General features: G+C 38.8%; 1 long non-coding RNA gene across 1 annotated transcript in view; it reads right to left on the bottom strand.

Moving 5' to 3' along the window:
• The window catches only part of LOC310740592, a 37,621-nt gene that overhangs the window by 2,902 nt on the left and 12,848 nt on the right, over positions 1-21,871 (bottom strand). The window lies entirely within an intron of this gene.

The raw sequence follows: 21,871 nt of genomic DNA, 5'->3' as shown, positions 1-21,871 counted from the left end.
TTGGTAATATATATAATTCCTTCCACTGACAATGTAAACCAAAATAAAAAACACATTCAAAGCTGATGTTTGCATATTTGTTCTTGAATGAGCCATGTATAATTCAGTAATCACAATATAATTATAAATCCAAATTAAAAAACTAATAAACTAACAAAACTGGCATGTTCGTATTTCGCCTGCATCACTTCTGTACAGTGGAGAACGTACAGCAAACATTCCTCCTGTATAATGGGTTTTTAATTAATTACTTATTTACATGAAGTGAGATGATCATAAAGTTGCTTACTGGTGATATAATTAAAACCACCACGCAGCAGCAGAGCAGAGGCAGGACCATCTGTCCTTGGACTCATCCTGTGCAGAGCTGAAGTGGTCACGAGTAGTTTTAGTGCTCATCATTGATCTGCTGTTATGTGTGGTGAAAGTGTGTGTGTGTGTGTGTGTGTGTGTGTGTGTGTGTGTGTGTGTGTGTGTGTGTGTGTGTGTGTGTGTGTGTGTGTGTGTAAAATCAGGTGACATGGGAGGTGGTCACTTTTCAAAGAACTAAAGATCCTACTAAAGGTATCTGCCGATGGAGGAGGACCCAAGCATAGGCAAAAAGAAAAGCGTAGGCTTTTATTGATATGCTATGATCTAAGTCATAGTTGAGAAAAATTATATATACAAAAGTTTGTGTATTCATATGTCTTCAAATGAACGTCCCATTCCACATTTACTCCCCATTTACTGTTATAATAAACTTCACTCTTCTAGGGAGATGTTTTGGCTTTGTGCACAGAGGCATTGTCATGCTGGAACAGGTTTGAGTCTCCTAGCTCAAGTGAAGGGAAACGAATATGCTAGTGCATCTATAGACCTCCTGTACAATTGTGTGCCTCCAACTTTGTGGTAACAGTTTGGGGAAGAACCACATATGGCTGGAATAGTCAGATGTCCTAATAATTCTGTCCATATAATATATTTCATGCTCTTTCCCTGACCTTGTTCTGTCATGTTCTTACAAATAGAAGGTTATAATATTGGATAAGGCAAATGTAATTTCCTCATGCTGTGAATGTCACATTTTGATCAACATGTTGAATAGGTAAGTGCTGTGAAAGTGAAATGATAATAAGCTTAATTACTTTAAGTTGTAATTAGATTGTAATTAGACAGTGGATTGTTTTGGTTGGAGGATGTTTCTGTGCCACAGAGGGGAAGTCAAAGTATAGATTTTGGAATATTTTCGTGTAACTTTACTTATACAATGAAGAAGCTTGTAGTTTTTAGATTTTTCTTCTTCTTCTTTTTCTTCTTCTTCTTCTTCTTCTTCTTCTTCTTCTTCTTCTTCTTCTTCTTCTTCTTCTTTCGGCTTCTCCCATTAGGGGTCGCCACAGCGGATCATCCGTCTCCATACCACCCTGTCCTCTACATCTGCTTCTTTCAAACCAACTACCTGCATGTCTTCCCTCACCACATTCATAAACCTCCTCCTTGGTCTTCCTCTTTTCCTCCTTCCTGGTGGCTCCATCCTCAGCATTCTCCTACTGATATACCCCATGTCCCTCCTCTGCACATGTCCAAACCATCTCAATCTCGCCTCTCTCACCTTGTCTCCAAAACGTCCTACATGCCTGTCCCTCTAATAAACCCATTTCTAAACCTGTCCATTGTTGTCTCTCCCAACAAAAACCTCAACATCTTCAGCTCTGCTACCTCCAGCGCCACCTCCTGTCTTTTACTCAATGCCACTGTCTTTAAACCATACAACAGATTAATATGTAGGAAAAAAATATGTAGGTCTGCTGGAGATCTGTGCACATGCTTTAGGCATGTATTTGTTTATTTGATGATTATAAAAATTTCTGAACATGTATTTTATGGACATCAATCCTTGAAAGTCTGTTAAGAAAGTAACATATTTCTTTTTACATACAAATGCTAATTGTCAGGTTTTATTTAGAAATACACAAGTAAGTTGGACAGTAAAAGTCTTTTAGGTTTTAAGATGTTTAGAAATATCGTAGCAGCCAATGCAATTCTTCTTCCTCTTCTTCTTCTTCTTCCTCATTTGGCTGCTCCCATTAGGGGTCGCCACAGTGGACCAGCCGTCTCAATTTCACCCTGTCCTCTACATCTGACTTTTTCAAACCGACCACCTGCCTGTTTTCCCTCACCATATCCATGAACCTCCTCCTTGGCTTTCTTTTTTCCCTCCTGCCTAGCAGCTTCTCAGAATTTTTTTACCAATATACCCCATGTCCCTCCTCTGCACACCTTGTCATGGCAGCCGATTTAATTAAAATCTGTAAGAAGGGTACCTGGTTATAGTAAACTTTCTATGTAGAAAACATTTCATGTTATTATTTTCCCAATGCGTCTTTGCTTAACATCAATTCTTTGCACTTATACTATGTATTAGGCTACTGTTAAACGTGTGTGTATAAATAGTAAATATACAGTATATGCTATTAAACTATATATTTTAAATATGGTGAGTAAAGTACTGAGTAGGATCGAAGCAAAAGTTTTTTTTATCCTACTTACTACACCAAATGATGGCAAAGAAAAATGCAATCAGCTTTATCGGTCAAAATGTCCCTCATCCAATTTTTCTCTTGCTTTATCAGTCTCTTTCATTCCCTGATGTTTTTTTTCTTTTTTCAAACTTGATCGTCTAGACACAACCTTAAATACATTCCTTCCCAAGCAGCTCTAGACAAGAAAAACATCCCGAACTCCATGGCATTAAGCGCACAGGTCATTTCAGTAATCAAAAGGATCTGCCATTTAGTGTCATTTTCTCCCCATAACATCTGATAGATATAAATATACTATAAATACACTAAATACACAAGTAGCATACAGGGTGAGGAGGCCTGGGAAACATTATGGTGGTCATAATGTTATGCCTGATCGGTGTATATACAACAAAAGCTTTATATATTGAATTCCACATTTATAAAATTTTAGCTTTATATTACAGTATAATTTATTTTCATTACATAACAGGTGGACTTCTGACCATAATGGTTCATGGTTCTTGTGAGAAAGTTGGAAGGGAACAATAGTATAGGATGTCTCTGTATGCTGTCGACTGGCACTAAAAGTCACAAACCTTTTCATTATGACTGTGCACATAGCAAACTTCATGAACATATGGTATTTCAAGGTTGAACTGAAAGAACTTGAGTGTCCTGCACTTCGACCTCACTGAACACCATTAGCATGAACTGGAAGACTGACTTCACCCCAAGCCCCCTGACACATCACCAGTGCTTGTTCGCACTTATGATCTTGTGACTGAATGAACACAAATCGCCACAGTCACACTCCAAAATCTACCGGAAAGCCTATCCAGAAGAGTGGAGGTTGGACTATGTGTGGAATGGGATGTTCAAGAAGCACTTATCGGTGTGGAAGTTCAGGTAAATAGATACCTTAAACTATAACATGTGCTATTTGGAAATATTTTTTTTGTTTTTATAAGGAAATGTACATGAGCTGTGTCCTGATCGTGAGGCAGGAAGGCTGAGGTCTATCACACTAAGTTTATATTTGAATAGCACTAATGTTGACACAATTACAATGTAAAACACATCGAGTGATTAGAACCATGATGCTGAACCTAAAGAATCCTTCCTTGGACATTAATGAGTTTGCATAAGTGAGTACCTGTAATTTCCGGACTATAAAGCGCACCACATATAAGCCGCACCCACTGAATTTGACAAATATTTTTTTATTTTGAACATAAATAAGCCGCACCTGTCTATAAGCCGCTGTCTACATTGAAACAAATGAACTTTACACAGGCTTTAACGAAAGAGAGTGTCTGTTACACGGTGTAACGGGTGAAATATGTTGTGGCTCCTTTAAAAAGCAGAGCGGCATTTTGGGAATAGGCTGCCGCCGCAATTTTCCGCTATTACTGCATGTGTGCAAGGCCGAGGAATATGTCCTTATTATTTTCTGATGCTCATTTCTAAGTTTCTTTGATTAACCCGTAACGCTGTTGCCAAGAAAAATAAAAAAGCACGAGTTTTAGAAACCTGTTTGTGCTTATATGATTTCTGTTGCAACTGGAGTTAGCGAGCTCTCCCTTAAAGCAGACTCAACGCATTACAACGGTTTGTATCTAAACAGTAGCCTACCAAGAAAGTCATGGTTCACTGTCTTCCTCCTTCCTTTCACAACTACTGTATTTCTTTATCTTTATCTATATATAAAAGTTTATCTTTTGGCATCGTCGTGCGTTTAAAAATTTCCATCAGTTTTTTGGCTTGAATCTTGTGAAACCGGGAAAAACCCAGGAAAAATCCATAAATTAGCCGCTTCGCTGTTCAAGCTGCGGGGTTCAAAACGTGGGAAAAAAGTAGCAGCTTATAGTCCAAAAAATACGGTATGTGTGTGCATGTACACTATATTGCCAAAAGTTTGCAGACATCTAGTCATAAGTATGGTATGTGCTTTTTGAGCACCACATTCTAAATGCAGTCCCAATATTCTCTTTTAATTCCCTCTACTCTTTTGGGAAGATGTTCCATCAGATTTTGGAGTGTGCTTGTGGACATTTGTTTTCATCAGTCACAAGGGTGTTGGTCAGGTACTGATGCAGGGTGCAGTCAGCATTCCAATTCATCCCAAAGGTGTTCAGAAGGGATGAGATCAGAGCTTTATAGCAAGCTATTTAGTATCTTCCTCTCCAAACCATGTAAACCAGATCTTCAAGGAGTGCACTTTGTGCACAGAAGCATTGACATGCTGGAACAAGTTTGGGTTTCCAAGTTAAAGTGAACACAAGTATGTGCCTCCAGCTTTGTGGTAACAGTTTGGAGAAGAACCACATATAGCAGGAAAGGTCAGGTGTCCCAATAATTTTGTCTATATAGTGTATGTCTGTGTATGTCTGTGTGTGTGTGTGTGTTTGTGTCCTTCTATATCTCTCGCTATATTAATTTCTTCATTAACCCATTTCTTACATCAGTAACAACTGACGTGCAACATAAGCCAGGGTGCTGCGAGCTCCACACACACCAAGTCATTGTCTCCCTGTGTACATGCACCTCGGAGAACTTCAGAGAGCCCTGCCCCTGTCCTCCTGTCACCGTCAATTAGTTTCGTGCTCGCACGTACGCACATGCGAAGAACATCTGTGCGGTGACACATCCATGCCCCAAGTATTGTGTAGGAAAGGCCTCAGAGGATTTGTGACGTGCCTGTTTACTGCTCATGAGTCTGCCATATCGAACACCATGCAGGAGGAAAAGGAGAAAAAGAGAAAGGGCTTTCTATTCTAGGATTTACAGCACACTGACCTGCTAGATGAGGTATAATAGGAGAGAAAGCGAGATTATAAAAGAGCTTAGGTGTGCCCGCATGTCTTTGTGTGTGTGTGTGTGTGTGTGTGTGTGAGTGTGTGTGTGTGTGTGTGTGTGTGTGTGTGTGTGTGTGTGTGTGTGTGTGTGTGTATTCAAATTCAAATTTTATTTGTCACATACGCATTCATACAACATGTAGTGAAATGCTTTTTACGATTGTCCAACCTCCAAACATGAAAATAGAAATAGAATATAAAAATAAAAAATAATAAAAATATATTAAAAACTATCCAGAAATCACAATATATGATTTTTTTACTATTTATTTGTATGATACAGCTGCAAATAAGTATTTGAACACCTGAGAAAGTCAATGTTAATATTTGGTACAGTAGCCTTTGTTTGCAATTACAGAGGTCAAACGTTTCCTGTAGTTTTTCACCAGGTTTGCACACACTGCAGGAGGGATTTTGGCCCACTCCTCCACACAGATCTTCTCTAGATCAGTCAGGTTTCTGGCCTGTCGCTGAGAAACACGGAGTTTGAGTTCCCTCCAAAGATTCTCTATTGGGTTTAGGTCTGGAGACTGGCTAGGCCACGCCAGAACCTTGATATGCTTCTTACAGAGCCACTTCTTGGTTATCCTGGCTGTGTGCTTCCGGTCATTGTCATGTTGGAAGACCCAGCCTTGACCCATCTTCAATGCTCTAACTGAGGGAAGGAGGTTGTTCCCCAAAATCTCGCAATACATCCTCTCCTTAATACAGTGCAGTCGCCCTGTCCCATGTGCAGAAAAACACCCCCAAAGCATGATGCTACCACCCCCATGCTTCATAGTAGGGATGGTGTTCTTGGGATGGTACTCATCATTCTTCTTCCTCCAAACACGTTTAGTGGAATTATGACCCAAAAATTCTATTTTGGTCTCATTTGACCACATGACTTTCTCCCATGACTCCTCTGGATCATCCAAATGGTCATTGGCAAAATGAAGACGTGCCTGGACATGTGCTGTTAGTAGTTGGATTCTTACTGATTGTATGGGGTGGACAGGTGTCTTTATGCAGCTAACGACCTCAAACAGGTACATCTAATTTAGGATAATAAATGTAGTGGAGGGGGACATTTTAAAGGCAGAGTAACAGGTCTTTGAGGGTCAGAATTCTAGCTGATAGACAGGTGTTCAAATACTAATTTGCAGCTCTATCATACAAATAAATAGTTTAAAAATCATATATTGTGATTTCTGGATTTTTTTTTTTAGATTATGTCTCTCACAGTGGACATGCACCTACGATGACAATTTCAGACCCCTTTATGATTTCTAAGTGGAAGAACTTGCAAAATAGCAGGGTGTTCAAATACTTATTTTCCTCACTGTATATACTATATATATATATATATATATATATATATATATATATATATATATATATATATATATATCTGTGTGTGTGTGTGTGTGTGTGTGTGTATATATATATATATATATATATATATATATATATATATATATATATATATATATATATATATATATATATATATTAAGTGTCCCAGTGTGATTGTCACTAAAGCGTCCATGTGCTTGTATTAAAGCCACACTGTGCTGTTCCAGTCCAGTCCAGTCCAGTATATGTGTGTGTGTGTGTGTGTGTGTGTGTGTGTGTGTGTGTGTGTGTGTGTGTGTGTGTGTTGCTAAAGTTAAAACTGTCTATACTCCCTGGTGCCTAAATATGTTAGACTTGAAATAGCTTCATTCTCCATTCCCAGGCTAGCATTTCACACACACACACACACACACACACACACACACACACACACACACACACACACACACACACACACACACACACACACACACACATTTTGGCTTCTTGCTCTCTCTCTCTCTCTCTCTCTCTCTCTCTCTCTCTCTCTCTCTCTTCATTTGGTCTCTGTTGTTCCTCCATCCTACACATTTTCACACCCAGCGACGAAAAAGCAAATCAGCAACTGCCAAAACCGTTCTGCAGGCCTGTGATACATTTCCATATGCAAATGAGATCAATTCCGTTCATAGATGTGTAATTAAACACGCCGTGCGAGCTTGCAAACAAACGTGCCTCTCCGTTACTTTTCCAATAACAGAGTTGCCACGGCAACACGTTTAAGTGGCCAGTTTTTATCAGGTGCCTCAGATGCTCAGCGTGCCTTCGCTAATGCATGCTAAGCGATCTTTTGTAAGCCGTGTTTTGCCTTTTCTTTCGTCTGGAATTTGAGTTAATGATATACCAAGCCTGGTTCTGGGATTGTTCTGACAAAAGCAATGTCAGTGCAGAGTTGATTTTAACTCACATGATGCCCTTTTGAAATCATAATCAATTGTAACAATTAATGCGTAATGCATTTTATTAAAAAACTGGCCATCGGTTTGAACAGAGCCACAGAGTGAATGAAAAACAAATTATAAATAAATAAATTTAGCACTTTTCCTGCTGTCCTTGCATTTGAATGCTTTTTTTTGGTAGCTTTCCCCACTATAATGAAACTCAAACCAAAGATTGACCATTGAATTCAGTTCAATTGAATGTTATTTATTGGATTTTACTTTTAACAGTGGACATTGTCCCAAAAACAGCTTTACAAAATTACTTTAAATAAAGCGGATTAAATTGATATTAATTTTAGCTTCATACATTTGTCCCTATACATTTATTTCTCCTTATGAGTGAGCCAGTGGTGACGGTGGCAAGGAAAAACTCCCTGAGATGGTCTGTGGAAAAAACCTTGAGAGGAACCAGACTCAAAAGGGAACCCATCTTCATCTGGGTGACACTGAATGTCTATTCATTATAGTCTATCATTGTTGAGGTTATAAACTGTTCACTGAGGGACACTTGAATGCGAAATTGTTCAAGACAATTGTAGCCTTGAGCCATTGTAGCAAACTGATTATATTCATTACAATCCAAATCCATCCTCATGGTTCTTGAGTTAAACCCTACACAAAAAACCACCATGAATCTTTAGTCTGTTCAGGTGGAGCCATTCTGAGCTACAGGGAATGGTTTCTGACTAAAAGAATAGGAATCAAGACATTCAGATTACTGCCAGATTCAAATTTCCCAAAAAGCACAATGGTTATTGTCAAATGGAAGCATAAACATCAAACTAAACACTCTCAGGGACACAATATGATGTCATTGGCAATCCTCCCAGCCAAGATGGTCCATTCTAGCATAGGCCAAATTTGGGATTTAATTCTTAGTTATGAACCAAATTATCTCAAAAATAAATAAATAAATAATTATTATTTAAAAAGGGGAATTCGTTGATAAGAAACAGTCAACTAAAACAAAAACCTGCAAGTATTCTCTCTGTCAGAAATATGGCCCTGGAAAACAATTCCCATGAGCCATTACACCATCAAATGACAGTCACATATCACTAATCACTTTTCACTCTTGTTTAGCACATGTCTATAAGTCTCACATTTCACAGCACCCTTTGTCTCATGTTTCTCCTCCATGGTGGGTGTTATGTTCCACAGTTGATGGCTTCTCGTTCAGGTTATGTTTTTTTGTTACTGTCAGAAACGCTTGCGGGTGTGATGGTGATTGAGGACCTAAATGCAACATGCGACAAGGAGTAAGGAAAATACAGGCTTTAATTAAAAAAAACTGACCAATAGGGCAAGGCAAAATCACAGTCCAAAAACAGTCCAGGGTCAAAACACAGGCAAACAGGGCAATACAGGGAGAGAACCAAAACCAAAAACCAAAACGGTCCAAAAAAATCTATAAACCAGCAAACTGAGCATTACAGGGCAGAGCAAAACACAAACCAAAAACAGTCCAGAGTCCAAACCGGGTAACTAGGGAGGAAGAGCAGACCAGGGGTCAGGAACAGGAGCAGGAGCAGAAACAGGAACAGAATCCAGAGCAGGCAGGGTGGCAATAATAATCTCAGGGGGTAGGGATAATCTGGCCCCGAGCTAAAGTCTTGGTTTGCCTCATTGCTCAGTTACCTTTTTGTCTTTATTAAAGCCTGTTTTTTTTCCTTACTCCCGGTGTGCATCCTGCATTTGGGTCCTCACTCACCTAGACCTGCACCCGTGATCCAGTCCCTCACTCACCAAGTCACCCGCACATATCTCTGACAGAATTATCTGGCCGTGCATCGTGTCCTGCGAGATCACTGACAGTTACTTTCTGTTTTCATGCATTTCGTTTGTACTTTTGCACTTGGATTTCCATTTCCTCCTCACTTGTTATAGTATCTTTAACTGTCCTTACTCTTGCAGGAGATTACTGATATAGATTGGATTTCATGTAGACTCTAGACTGGTTGGAATGCATGTATACATTTGGATGGGATGTTTACCAGTATTCCCAAAACACAGCAATTGAACTGTATTTCCAGTTTTTATGTAGGAATGAAGATCTTTCCAAAAGCACTATCACATATATTAGAATTCTTACTATATATATTTAAGTCAGATATTTAATTAAATCATACTGGATTATTCTTATATTTAGGGATGTAATATAGCTGATGCACTGTGCATTAGAAAAATGTTATTGTCAGTTGCAGAGCTGAAAGGTCAGGGACATTTAGTAAAAGAGGAGCTGATAGTAAGAAAGATCTGAGATGTACAGTATGTGCAGGTGATGTGTAACGACATATAAATTAGACTTGAATTGTTCCGATTGGATTTGGCTTTTAAACAAACACTGAATTGAAGAAAAGTATTGGGGCACATGACTTTTCCAGCCATATGTGGTTCTTTCTCAAAGTGTTACCACAAAGTCGGAGGTACACCATTTTATAGGTGTATAATAATGTAATATAATAATATAACTCTATGAACATGTTCTTTACATGGTTTGGAGAGGAAGATCTTGAGTGGCATGCTATAGAGCTCTGACCTCAACCCTACTGAACACCTTTGGGATGACGTGAAACACCTCAGGCCTCCTCGCCTCACCTACACCACTACATGACTTTACTAATGCACTTGCGGCTAAATGAGAAAAGAAGAGTGGAGGTTATTATAACACATTATAAAGAACAAAGCAAACTCATGGTTAGGTGTCCACAAACTTTTGTCCACATAGTGTATGTCTGCCAGCTAATGATGCTGGAACATATTTGTAGTATTTATGGTAGATTTACAATGGAAAAGTGATCTTTGTATAAATGAAAGAAATGTACACAAGAGAATGATTCTTAAAATGTATTCGTACTGAAGAGTCGAAACTTAACAGACGAGATTGAAATAAACTGGGATTGTGGTGGTCTCAAGGCATAGTCAAGACAAAGTTTATTCATAGACCACATTTTAAATCCAGCGCTGTAGATTATCACAGAGCATCGCACGAACTAACATCACATGATGAACAAAAAACATGTCCAAAGACAGAGAGACCTCCTGTAAAGTGGGAAGTGGGAGCTCAGTGGTTAAAACTTTGGATTGCTGGGTCACCAGTTCAAATCCTAGTACCACCAAGCGGTCAGTTCTGGGCCCCTGAGCAAGGCCCTTAACCTCACCAGCTTAGTTTTTAGAAGTTCCTTTGAAAAAGGATGGAATGAATGTAAATGTAAAATGAGAGACTGTTTTAGCTTTAAAAATAAAGCTTTATCTTCATCTTAGAAAAGCTACAGAGACAAATAGAAGATCTTAGCATTCTGGTAGAAGAGTAAAAGTTGAAAAGGTCAGTAATGTCCTGTGGAGCAAGACTATGAAAGGAAATGGAATTAAACACTGAGATGTTTGTTGGTATTAATTACATTTATCAGTAAAACTAATCCGGATCACATCGGGCTTTAGTCTTTGTTATTTCTAATAGCCCCCCTACGGCTTGAAATCAGATCCTGTTCATGAGCTGCACCTGGGCATATTTGAATCAGAGGCCAGAAGGTGGCTTTCAGATGTTTTCGACATCAGAGTTCAAAAACGGCTTTCACACTGGACCAAACAAAACCAAAATCTTGCTGCGAGAGACAACGTTGAAGCCCATTGGCTGTTTGCTAGCGTGGCCTGAGTACGAGAGTGTAATATCGGTGCTGTGTTTGTGCAGTCCGCTGCCGAGGGACAGGCAGCTTAAAGCCATTTTATTAGGTGTTTCAGCATGTCTGACAACATGCTTCCACTCAAACCCTTTGTCTGCAGGAAGCCTGACGAATACAACAAATATAATCTGTCCTTATGGTGGCCAGCCGTGTGTGTGTGTGTGTGTGTGTGTGTGTGTGTGTGTGTGTGTGTGTGTGTGTGTGTGTGCCTATGATGAGTGGTGTGTCTGATGTGTGGCTTGCTCTTTCTGTGAACAAAAATCGGTCTAAGCTGTAAAAGATTTGGGGCATGGATTTGGAGCTTCAAGGTCACCATGACTGGCTTCAGTGTGTGCATATATATGTGTGTGTGTGTGTGTGTGTGTGTGTGTGTGTGTGTGTGTGTGTGTGTGTGTGTTTGTGTGTGTTCTCTAGAGGACTCCTCTACAGAAGGAATGAGAGGATTGAAATTCCATTTTTGTTTGAAAGCAACAGCGAGTGTGACCTAAGACCACCAAATCTATGCTGTGCATCTCTCTCTCTCTCTCTCTCTCTCTCTCTCTCTCTCTCTCTCTCTCTCTCTCTCTCTCTCTCTCGCTCTCTCTCTCTCTCTCTCTCTCTCATTGCGTTCACCATTCACTTTCTTCATTTCTCATTTCAGTAACGTGTATTGCCCCCCCATCCTATTTGCATTCTCATAGCGAGAGAGCGGGAACGTGGGCTCGGGTTAGTTAGAGAGTCATATATGAGATTCTAGAAGGATGAAGAGTTGTGTTATGGAAGTAAAAGCCGAGTTGCCCTGCTGCTGATGAGGGATTAGGGCTTGGCTTTGGCTGAAATGTTAAGTGCTGTGTGTTGCTTAATGAAGAGAACTTAGACAGAAAATGTGCCTCAGCGAGCGATGGAGTGAGAGAGAATGAAGAGAATAAAAGAGCGAGAAAGAATGAGAGGGAACAAATGGAACACTAATGTGCAGGAGTGTGCATGTGTCATATTCTCTCACAAACTAGATGTAATTTACAGCTACACTGGAGGCTATAACACGCTAATATGTGTATATGATACTAAATGGCTCTTTCTTTATACTTTCTTTTTTTCCCCCTGCATGCACACTGGTACATTTGCAGGAGTTTCGGGTTCTGCTGCGAGCGGACTGCACTTTAATGAGGTTTCATTAGAAAGCCACGCCATCTTTAATGAGTTCCACTGTTGTGCTGTTTGTGTTATGGGGTAAGCGTTCGGCTAATAACTACACACTGTCCAAAGTATGTGTGTCTGTGTGTGTGTTAGTGTGAGAATGAAAATGAAAGGATACGAGAGAGAAAGAGCGAGAGAGAAAAAGAGGGTCAAATCACTTGCTCCAGCCACATTGTTCTGGAAGTGGAGTTGCAGCTTCCCAAAACAGGGGTCACATAAATAAATAAAAAAAAAAAAAATATATATATATATATATATATATATAATTAATCAATAGCCCTCATTGAAATTTTGTATATTAACAATTTGCCTGTTACACTATTAAGTTATTAAATAGCCTATTCACCCCTCCTAAACTTCGTCCATGTGTACTATTCATGATTCATGATGCAATATAATAAAAAGTCATGCCTTGCCTTATTCTTCTTTCTCTACTTTTCTCTAAATTATGAAAACAAAACAGTGTGTGAGCCAGCACAGTGGGCCCACACAAATCTGACATACTTGTCCTATTTCTGTATGAAAACAAGCTCCATTCTTTTGATTTTGTTGAAACAGAGATCAGTATATTTGAACAAAGTAATAATTGTCCTGGGTACAGTATACTAGTTTAGTATGAATACAGCAATATGAAGTGATTTACAGTATGTTATTAATATTTTTCTATGCTTATGTACTTATATTAAGTACAATGACAAAAAACACAACAAAGTTCACCCAGACCTGTTGAACAGCTAAAATCCAGTACTACATACATATTAGGATTGGGACAACATTCCTCTCCCAAAACGTCTTCCAATTCCAAGATGTATACAGACAGAGGACATGATGCTACACAGAGGTAAACATGGCCCTGTCCCAATTTTTTTAAGACCTGTAGCAGCATCAAATTCAAAATTTCCTTAAAATGGTATATATTCTCAGCTTTTAACATATATATATATATATATATATATATATATATATATATATATATATATATATATATTTTATATGTTAAATATGTTTTATTGTTAATATAATTAAAAAAAAAAATTATTTGCAAATCATTGATTTCTGTTTTTATTTACATTTTACACAGTGTCCCAATTTTTTTAAATTGTGGACGTACATAAAACTGTAATTTGGTAAGCTAATAAAAACTAGCTTAAATGCTGTGGAAAAATGTCGCTGCTAAACTATCCAGCATAGTCAAACCAGCCATTTTTGTATTTATCATTCTGCCATCGTTCCCCTGCTTTTCTTTCATGCAAATTGTACACTGTTTGAAGTATGTATGCTTTATGGAGTTATCTGTGTAGCAGCTTGCAACTCCAAAAGCTAGTGATAGACTGTTATTATCCCCTCGCCTGTGCTGTGTGTCTTCTTTTTATCATTTATGGTATCCATTCAGAAATTCATTCAGAATCCTTCATTATCTCGCTAATCCTTCTAAGGTATCACAATTGATTCTCTCGCTCAGAATATATGAAGCTGGAATTTCTTAACATCTGTAACCTATTAGTGACCTGTAGGCCTTAAAGGTTTAAAGGTCCTTTCTTACTTCACAGAGCATTTCACTGGTGACCTTGCTGGACTCTACCAAACACTTGAAAGCTGTGTTCCATTGGAAAGAAGTAATCACGGATGATGCCTCATCTGTTTTGATGTAAAATTTGATGCCACAGAGGCACAAGGTGGTGTGGAGCCCTGGTGTGAGAAAGCCAATCAAGTAGCTGGAAGTGAGGAAAGTCTTTCAGCTGTCAGATTCTTCCTATCGGTTCTGACACACTGCCATGTGCTGATTCATTCAGACTCTGTTCTAATGGTCAGATAAATCAATTACCAGAGTGGCACAAGGTTGGGTGGAGCTTTTTACTTACTACAGAGGCCCTATCAATGGATAGTCTCACTGAGAGCAGCTAACGGGTTGTAATGCATGTCTGCATACCCTATTAAAGAGATTTCTGTGAATTTAAAGATATGTTAAGAAATGTAAAAATTTTTTATCAATTTAAGCAGTGTCAGTCAAACTAAAAGGATTCAACCATGTACAAGTCATGCTTTGAATTTAGGGAGTTGGAACTGAAAAGAAGAATTGAAGTGGTATGTATTACTCATCTCAGCATCTGATCTGTCTTATAGTACAATTCTAGTCTTTAGTCTTCCAAAGAAAAAGAGATGACGCAAGGAAACACTTCCTCTGTGCGTCACTTTCGCAAGTTTGTCAACTTTTTCATCTACACTCTGATTTTGTGCCGAGGTTTTAATTTACAATTGGCAAAACCTATATAGAGTGAGAGTCAAAAGTTTGCAAACACCTAGTCCTTTTATTATTTTGGAGACACATGCATGTTCCTTCGGTTTATATGCAGCAAACTAGGGAAAGGTAAAAACATAAGCATTGGACAGCTAATGACTAGAAGAATGTTCTGTGGATAGATAAGTTCAAATTTGACACTTTTGAGAACAGGAGAACAGGAGAAAAGATGTTACTACCTCACACTTGAGATCTGCACTCCTGCGGAACCCGATGCAAACAAGTGCGGTGCTGGACAAGATATAATGGGGTGCGGGTGCGGGCGGGAAAATACTCGTGTGTGCGGGTTGTGGGAGAATAAAATCATTCACGGGACTCCCACAAAATGGTCTTAAATATTCTATTTTTAAATAATAATAATAAGTACTAAAAAACAATAAACTGTTATGTATCTACTGCACAAAAGTATGCAGTAATTACTAAAGGGCACTGAGGAACAATGTCTCAGACAGGAGACAGAGGAGAATCACTGAGGGCTACAGGTATCACTTCATTATTAACGAAAGGAACAAACAACACAACAAAACCGTGGCCTGATTTGTTATAAAATATCGTTCCAGCTGATGTTCTGAAAAGTTCCTTGTTCATGTCTATGTTCATTATTTACACAAAATAATCTTAAATAAAACTAAACATATTTCTTAATTTTCCGTTTCTTTTTTATTCATATTCAAAATGGAAGCAAATGAAAGTAAAAAGCAGAGTAGCAGGAATAAGCAGTCAGTGCATTGAAACTACATTTTACCTGCAGGCTGCACGAGTATAATAAAATAATTTTTTTGCGGGAGAAACTATTTTGTGAAAAACCTGTCTTGTGCAGGTCTCTACCTCACACCCACAGTCAAACATAGAGGAGGAAGCTGAATGGTTTGAGGTTGTTTTGGAGCAGAGAAGGATGAAGACTTTGTCCGGGGAAAGAAAACTAAACCAACATGGCCGCCATTGAATACTTCAGCACCATGCAATTCTATCTGAACCGCCACTAAGTAAAACCAACTTCAACAAGACAATGACCCGAAGCACACATCAAAGCTCTGTAAGCATTATTTTGAGAGCAAACAGTCAGCTGGTGTGTTATCTCTCATGCAATGACCTGCCCAGTCACCGCACCCACATCCTATTGGACTGCTCTGGGATGAGCTGGGTCGCAAGATCAGAAAGAAATATCCAACTAGAACCAAACACTTTTACCAAGTTTTACAAGAGACATAGCCACGTATTTTAGCTGATGTTTGGAAAAACAAACTGTCTGGGTGACAATAGTGTGTTCTTATTTATAAAGTCTATATATCTATACATTTATAAATTTGTTTGGTCAAAGTAAATCTTCATCTAGTTTGTTTTATGAAAACGAAAGAAACATGCATGGGCCTCTGGAAAACATTAATAGACTGGTGTTTCCCAATGTTTGACTGGCACTGTACATACGTCACAATTCTCCTATATCATCAATATGGCAGATCAAAGGATAGTGTGTCTTTCGTCTTTCAGAAAAGGCAAGAATTTCACCGGATTGTCTGACACTTTATTTATTCATTAATAAAATCACCTGCTATTGATGAATATTGAATAAATAAAATGTTTGGAAAAAAAAACAGGTATTAAATTAGCAACAGTTAATTAGTAATACTACAAAAAAAATTACAGTTAAAAATAGATTTAATTTTGTGTATAAAAATAGTTATGATAGTTTAATACTGTTTGTTTTAACACCTTTGATGCATGCTGTAAGTGAGCCAAATCGCACATTAAAAGAAGCTGTGTGAGCCAGGACAGTGAATTCTTTTTTATTGAAAATGCACTCCATTCTTTTTATTTTCTGGATACAAAGATCTGTACATTTTAATAACAAGCACTGAGTTTTGCTAATTTGGTAACAATCACACCAGCAGATAAGTCAAACTAAATCAGAATCAGAATCAGGTTTATTGGCCAAGTGTGTTGACACACACAAGGAATTTGGTTCCAGCTGTTTGTGACTCTCAAAGGTACAGACATAAATAAAACCTGTACATGAGAAAAAAAGACAAGACAAGACAAAAACAGACTATACAAGACAATACAGACAATTTGATAAAGTATGATAGTTTAGTCTGGATAGAACAATAGATAATCATTTATGTTAAAATGTTTGGCTCTGGTGCATTTAGTCCTGTATAAATTAACTGTAACATGTTGTTTCAAAGACAGAGAGGCTTTTATTTTCATTTTGAATAGAAATCACACAAATCCCAAACCGTACAGTGATGCTCAGGATGATTTTTATTGTCCCTATGTAAAAAAAAGCTCTCTGTAAGTCCCTGTCTCAATAGTCTCTTTTATACATACACTACAGTGTAAAGATTGTTGCTGCCCAGCTATGTAACCACTTGCAGGAGAACAATATCTTTGAAGAGTTTCAGTCAGGTTTTAGGCCCCATCATAGCACAGAAACTGCTCTAGTTAAAATCACTAACGACCTGTTTTTAGCTTCAGACCAAGGCTACATCTCCCTATTAGTTTTACTAGATCTTAGTGCTGCGTTCGACACTATAGATCATGATCTTCTCCTCGATCGCTTACAGAATTACATCGGTATTCAGGGACAGGCATTAAGCTGGTTTAAATCCTACCTGTCCAATCGTTACCATTTCGTAGATTTAAATGGAGAGCTATCCAGGATAATGCTAGTAAATTATGGCGTGCCACAAGGGTCAGTTCTGGGACCCCTGCTTTTTACAATATACATGCTTCCATTAGGAAATATTATTAGAAGGCATGGAATTAGCTTCCATTGTTATGCTGATGATACCCAGCTATATATTTCATCCAAACCAGGCGATACAGCTCAATTAGCTCGCATAACTGAGTGTGTTGAAGAAATAAGAGATTGGATGACCCATAACTTTCTGCTATTAAATTCTGATAAAACGGAGATTTTGCTCATCGGCCCAAAAAATAGTACACAGAAGCTCCAGCATCTCAGCCTGTATTTAGACGGTTGTTCTGTAACTACTAGTTCAACGGTAAAAGACCTGGGAGTTATTTTAGACAGCAACTTATCTTTCAAAAATCACATCAATCAAGTTACAAAAACAGCCTTCTTTCACCTTAGAAATATTTCTAAGCTAAGAAATATGTTATCTATATCTGATGCAGAGAAGCTCGTCCATGCGTTTATGACCTCTAGAATAGACTACTGTAATGCATTACTAGGTGGATGTCCTGCATCATTAATAAACAAGCTTCAGTTAGTTCAGAATGCCGCAGCAAGAGTTCTTACTAGGTCAAGAAAATACGATCATATAACCCCAATCTTATCGTCCCTACATTGGCTTCCTATTAAGTTTCGAATAGACTACAAACTACTGCTACTCACTTATAAAGCACTAAATGGTTTGGCTCCCATGTATCTATCCAGTCTCTTAACACGCTACAATCCGTCACGCTCCCTGAGATCTCAAAACTCTGGGCTTCTAGTAGTTCCTAGAATAGCAAAGTCCACTAAAGGCGGTAGAGCATTTTCACATTTAGCTCCTAAACTCTGGAATAGTCTTCCTGACAGTGTTCGGGGTTCAGATACACTCTTCCAGTTTAAGTGCAGATTAAAAACATATCTTTTTAGCAAAGCCTACACATAACACACATCACACACATCACATCATAACCTTGTGCTCCAGAACATCTGATCACATGCACATTATCAACTTGTGCTGTTAATATCATGAACAGCAGCTACGCTAATTCCTCTCCACTGCTTCTCTTTCTCTCCCCATCCCGAGGCATCCTGAGGTTTGGCCAGCTCCAGTCACGTCCCACCTCGTGAAGATTATGGACCTATGGATGATCATGGAGAAGTAGATGCCGAGTGTTTAAAGGCCCTGGCATGGAGAAGCTGATGCTGGATCTATGATGATCACAAATTGTTCTGTATTGTTGAAAGATTTATGACCAAACTTTTGATGTCACCCATATGAGGATGGGTTCCCCTTTGAGTCTGGTTCCTCTCAAGGTTTCTTCCTCATATCATCTAAGGGAGTTTTTCCTTGCCACTGTCGCCACGGCTGCTCATCAGGGACAAACGCACACCATTCACCTTCACTGTTGTTTTCTGTAAAGCTGCTTTGAGACAATGTCTGTTGTGAAAAGCGCTATACAAATAAACTTGACTTGACTTGACTACAGTGATAAAAGTTAAAGTTAAAGTCAGGTACTGATGTAGGTGATGTGAGGAGGACTGGGGTGCAGTCAGCATTCCAATTCATCCCAAAGGTGTTCAATAGGGTTGAGGTCAGAGCTCTATAGAAGGAAATCTTCCACTTATTTCAAGTGAAGAGAAAATGTCATGCTACTTCATCCAAAAGACATTATATACAATTGTGTGCCTTCAGCTTTGCGATAACAATTTGGAAAGAACCACATATGGCTGGAAAAGTCAGGTGTCACATTACTTTTGACCATATAGGGAAAATGGTAGTTGAGTTTTTAAGATGTTGGACTTGTCGAAAGCTAGTCCCAGTACCAAACCAGCACCACCAAGTTGCTACTGCTGGACCCATGAGCAAGGCATTTAACTCTCACCTGCACAGTATAAAACAGTGCTAATGCCATAAATGGTAATGCAATAATAATTTGTTGTTTTACTATAATGTCAATGAATTCATAGCTTAAATCCTACAAAGTACTAGAAATAAGTTGCAGAGGTACTGTATAACGTGTATCTGAAAATCATACTTCAATAAAGGTCTAGATACTTTACAGTAAAACTTACTCCATTACAAGTTAGAAGTCACTAATTCCAATATGACTTGAGTAAAAGTCTTAGAGTATCTGATTTGAACAGTACTTTTGAATGTAGACTCAAAGATAAATATTTAATAGACAAATCAAATGGCGATGGAAAATTTGTCCTCTTCTGCAGAATAAATAAGCCACAGTTGGTGACGGATGTTGTCAATTAAAATGTAGTGGAGTAAAAGGTACATGTATTGAATCATAAATATAATTGAGTAGAGAGTAAAAGTTGCTTATATCTTATATAGCTGTTCTGTAAAACTAGAAAGTAGACAAAAAAAATTCATTAGCAAAGTACATTTACTCAATAACTATATATCACTGCAGTGTTGAAATATCTAATTAGCCTCCAGTCTCCAAAGTACAGGCTCGGCTGGTCAAACTGGAAAACCATCTTTGCTAGCTGGTAAATTATTACCTGTCTTTCTTATTACTACACTGAACTGATCGATAAAGGTGTTGTGTTTCCTTTCTATCAGATAGCAAAAATGGTCAAGCAGATTGAATGACGCAAATCATGTTTTGGTGTCTGGGAGCTTGTCAGACTTTTCAATATGGATAAAAAAAAGTTTTGTTTCGTATTTGGGAACTACAGAAATGAAAATTTCGGAACTACACAACATTATACTTGGAATAATAGCATTCTTGATGCTGGCTGATTGTGCTAACACTAGGTATCCATGTGAAAACAAGCTGATCACAAAAACACACACCATCACAAGACAAATCCATAGCAGCTGATATACTCACTAGAATCCAACGAAGGTAACAAAAGGTAACATCACAAACAAAGGCCACTGGACTGTGTGGACTGTGTGAACACAAGCATTACTTCAGCCGCCTGATGGATGGAATTGTATTGTTTACACATCGCTGCTCCTCCATTTTTCACAAGTTTTCTTTTTGCATTAGAACTTGTGCTCTTTTTACAAGCTGCACAGAAACACAATAAGTTTTTCAAAATCTCTGGCCCTATGCGTTTGTACACATTAGGGTTTTTTTTCCCAGTGCATTCTGACTGAGAAGATTTCTGCCCACATTTTCGCTATGTAGCTCACACCATCTAAATGAGATCATGTACAAATCCTTGCTTCTCCCTGCATCGAGAAAACCTCCCTTTCCCTCGGCTTCTCTCAAATATATAGTAATTAGAATTCCATCAGCAAAATCTTTGGCAATGGTCCGCCTGCATCCAAGCTCCTTTCACTTCAAATATTTCACCCTCGTTTTTCATGTTTCGGCTGGCTAATTAAAATATTGATAATTGGCTCTTTTGACAGCGGATGCAAGCAGGAAGCTCTGAAATAGCAAATAGGACACTCATCCGCTGAGTACTGAAGTTATTGGCTTGCTTGTGGAAACATATTATTCCCAATAAAGTGCTTCTACCCCGTGCATGCTGATGGAGCGCAGGCGCCCGTACCGTCTCCGTGCGGGTATCCATGTAGTCCCTGGAAGGACTTGATCGGCAAATCAAAATGTTTTCTGGAATTCTGTACATGTAATTGTTCCGATAATGACTATTTTGCTCGCTGTGTGCTATGGCTAAGCTTTTTTTTTCTTTCAGCTTAAACGAGTTCATTAGCACGGAATGGAGCACAGAGGCTGCTCAGGGGAAGAAAAAAAAGAAAGAAAGAGTGAGCAATAAATTCATCTGGAATATCTAGGCCAGTCTTCCAGTGAATACAGCTAATTGGTGGAATAGAACATAGCTGGTGCTGGATCATGCATAGTGGGGTGGTGGTGGTGGGGGGTGGGGGGTGTAATACTGTGGTTAGTCCACTTGCTTTAGCGAAGACTCATTAAACATCTATTAAAAGCTCCCCTGCGTCTATTATTGTCTATGTCGTGGATTTACTGGCTTAAAGGCCTTCTCTTGTTTCTTCCGCCTCTGTCTGTCCATACCAGAAAGCTCTAAGCGCACACGCTAAAGCCACCCGCGCTGCTTTATGCTAGGTGCTACTCTCTGCCGATTCTTTGCTTTCTCTGTGTCTTGGTATCTCTTTCTGTTTATTCTACAATCAGATTTAGCCTACAGCAGGGAGGCGGCTGCTCTCAGTGGAGACAGAGGCCCGAGCAACCCGAGCTGAAGTGATTATATTTGTGTGTGTGTGTGTGTGTGTGTGTGTGTGTGTGTGTGTGTGTGTGTGTGTGTGTGTGTGTGTAAAAGAGAGACAGTGATTTCGTCATGGATGCTGAGACAGTAGCTTCAGCCTGTAGCACTGCACAAAATCATGCTGAGGAAGGAGACAGTCAGTAGGTGAGC

The sequence above is a fragment of the Silurus aristotelis genome, assembly GCF_946808225.1.
Source record: "Silurus aristotelis genome assembly, chromosome: 17".
Taxonomy (NCBI): Eukaryota; Metazoa; Chordata; class Actinopteri; order Siluriformes; family Siluridae; genus Silurus; species Silurus aristotelis.
This window is presented reverse-complemented; position numbering and strand designations above follow the sequence as displayed.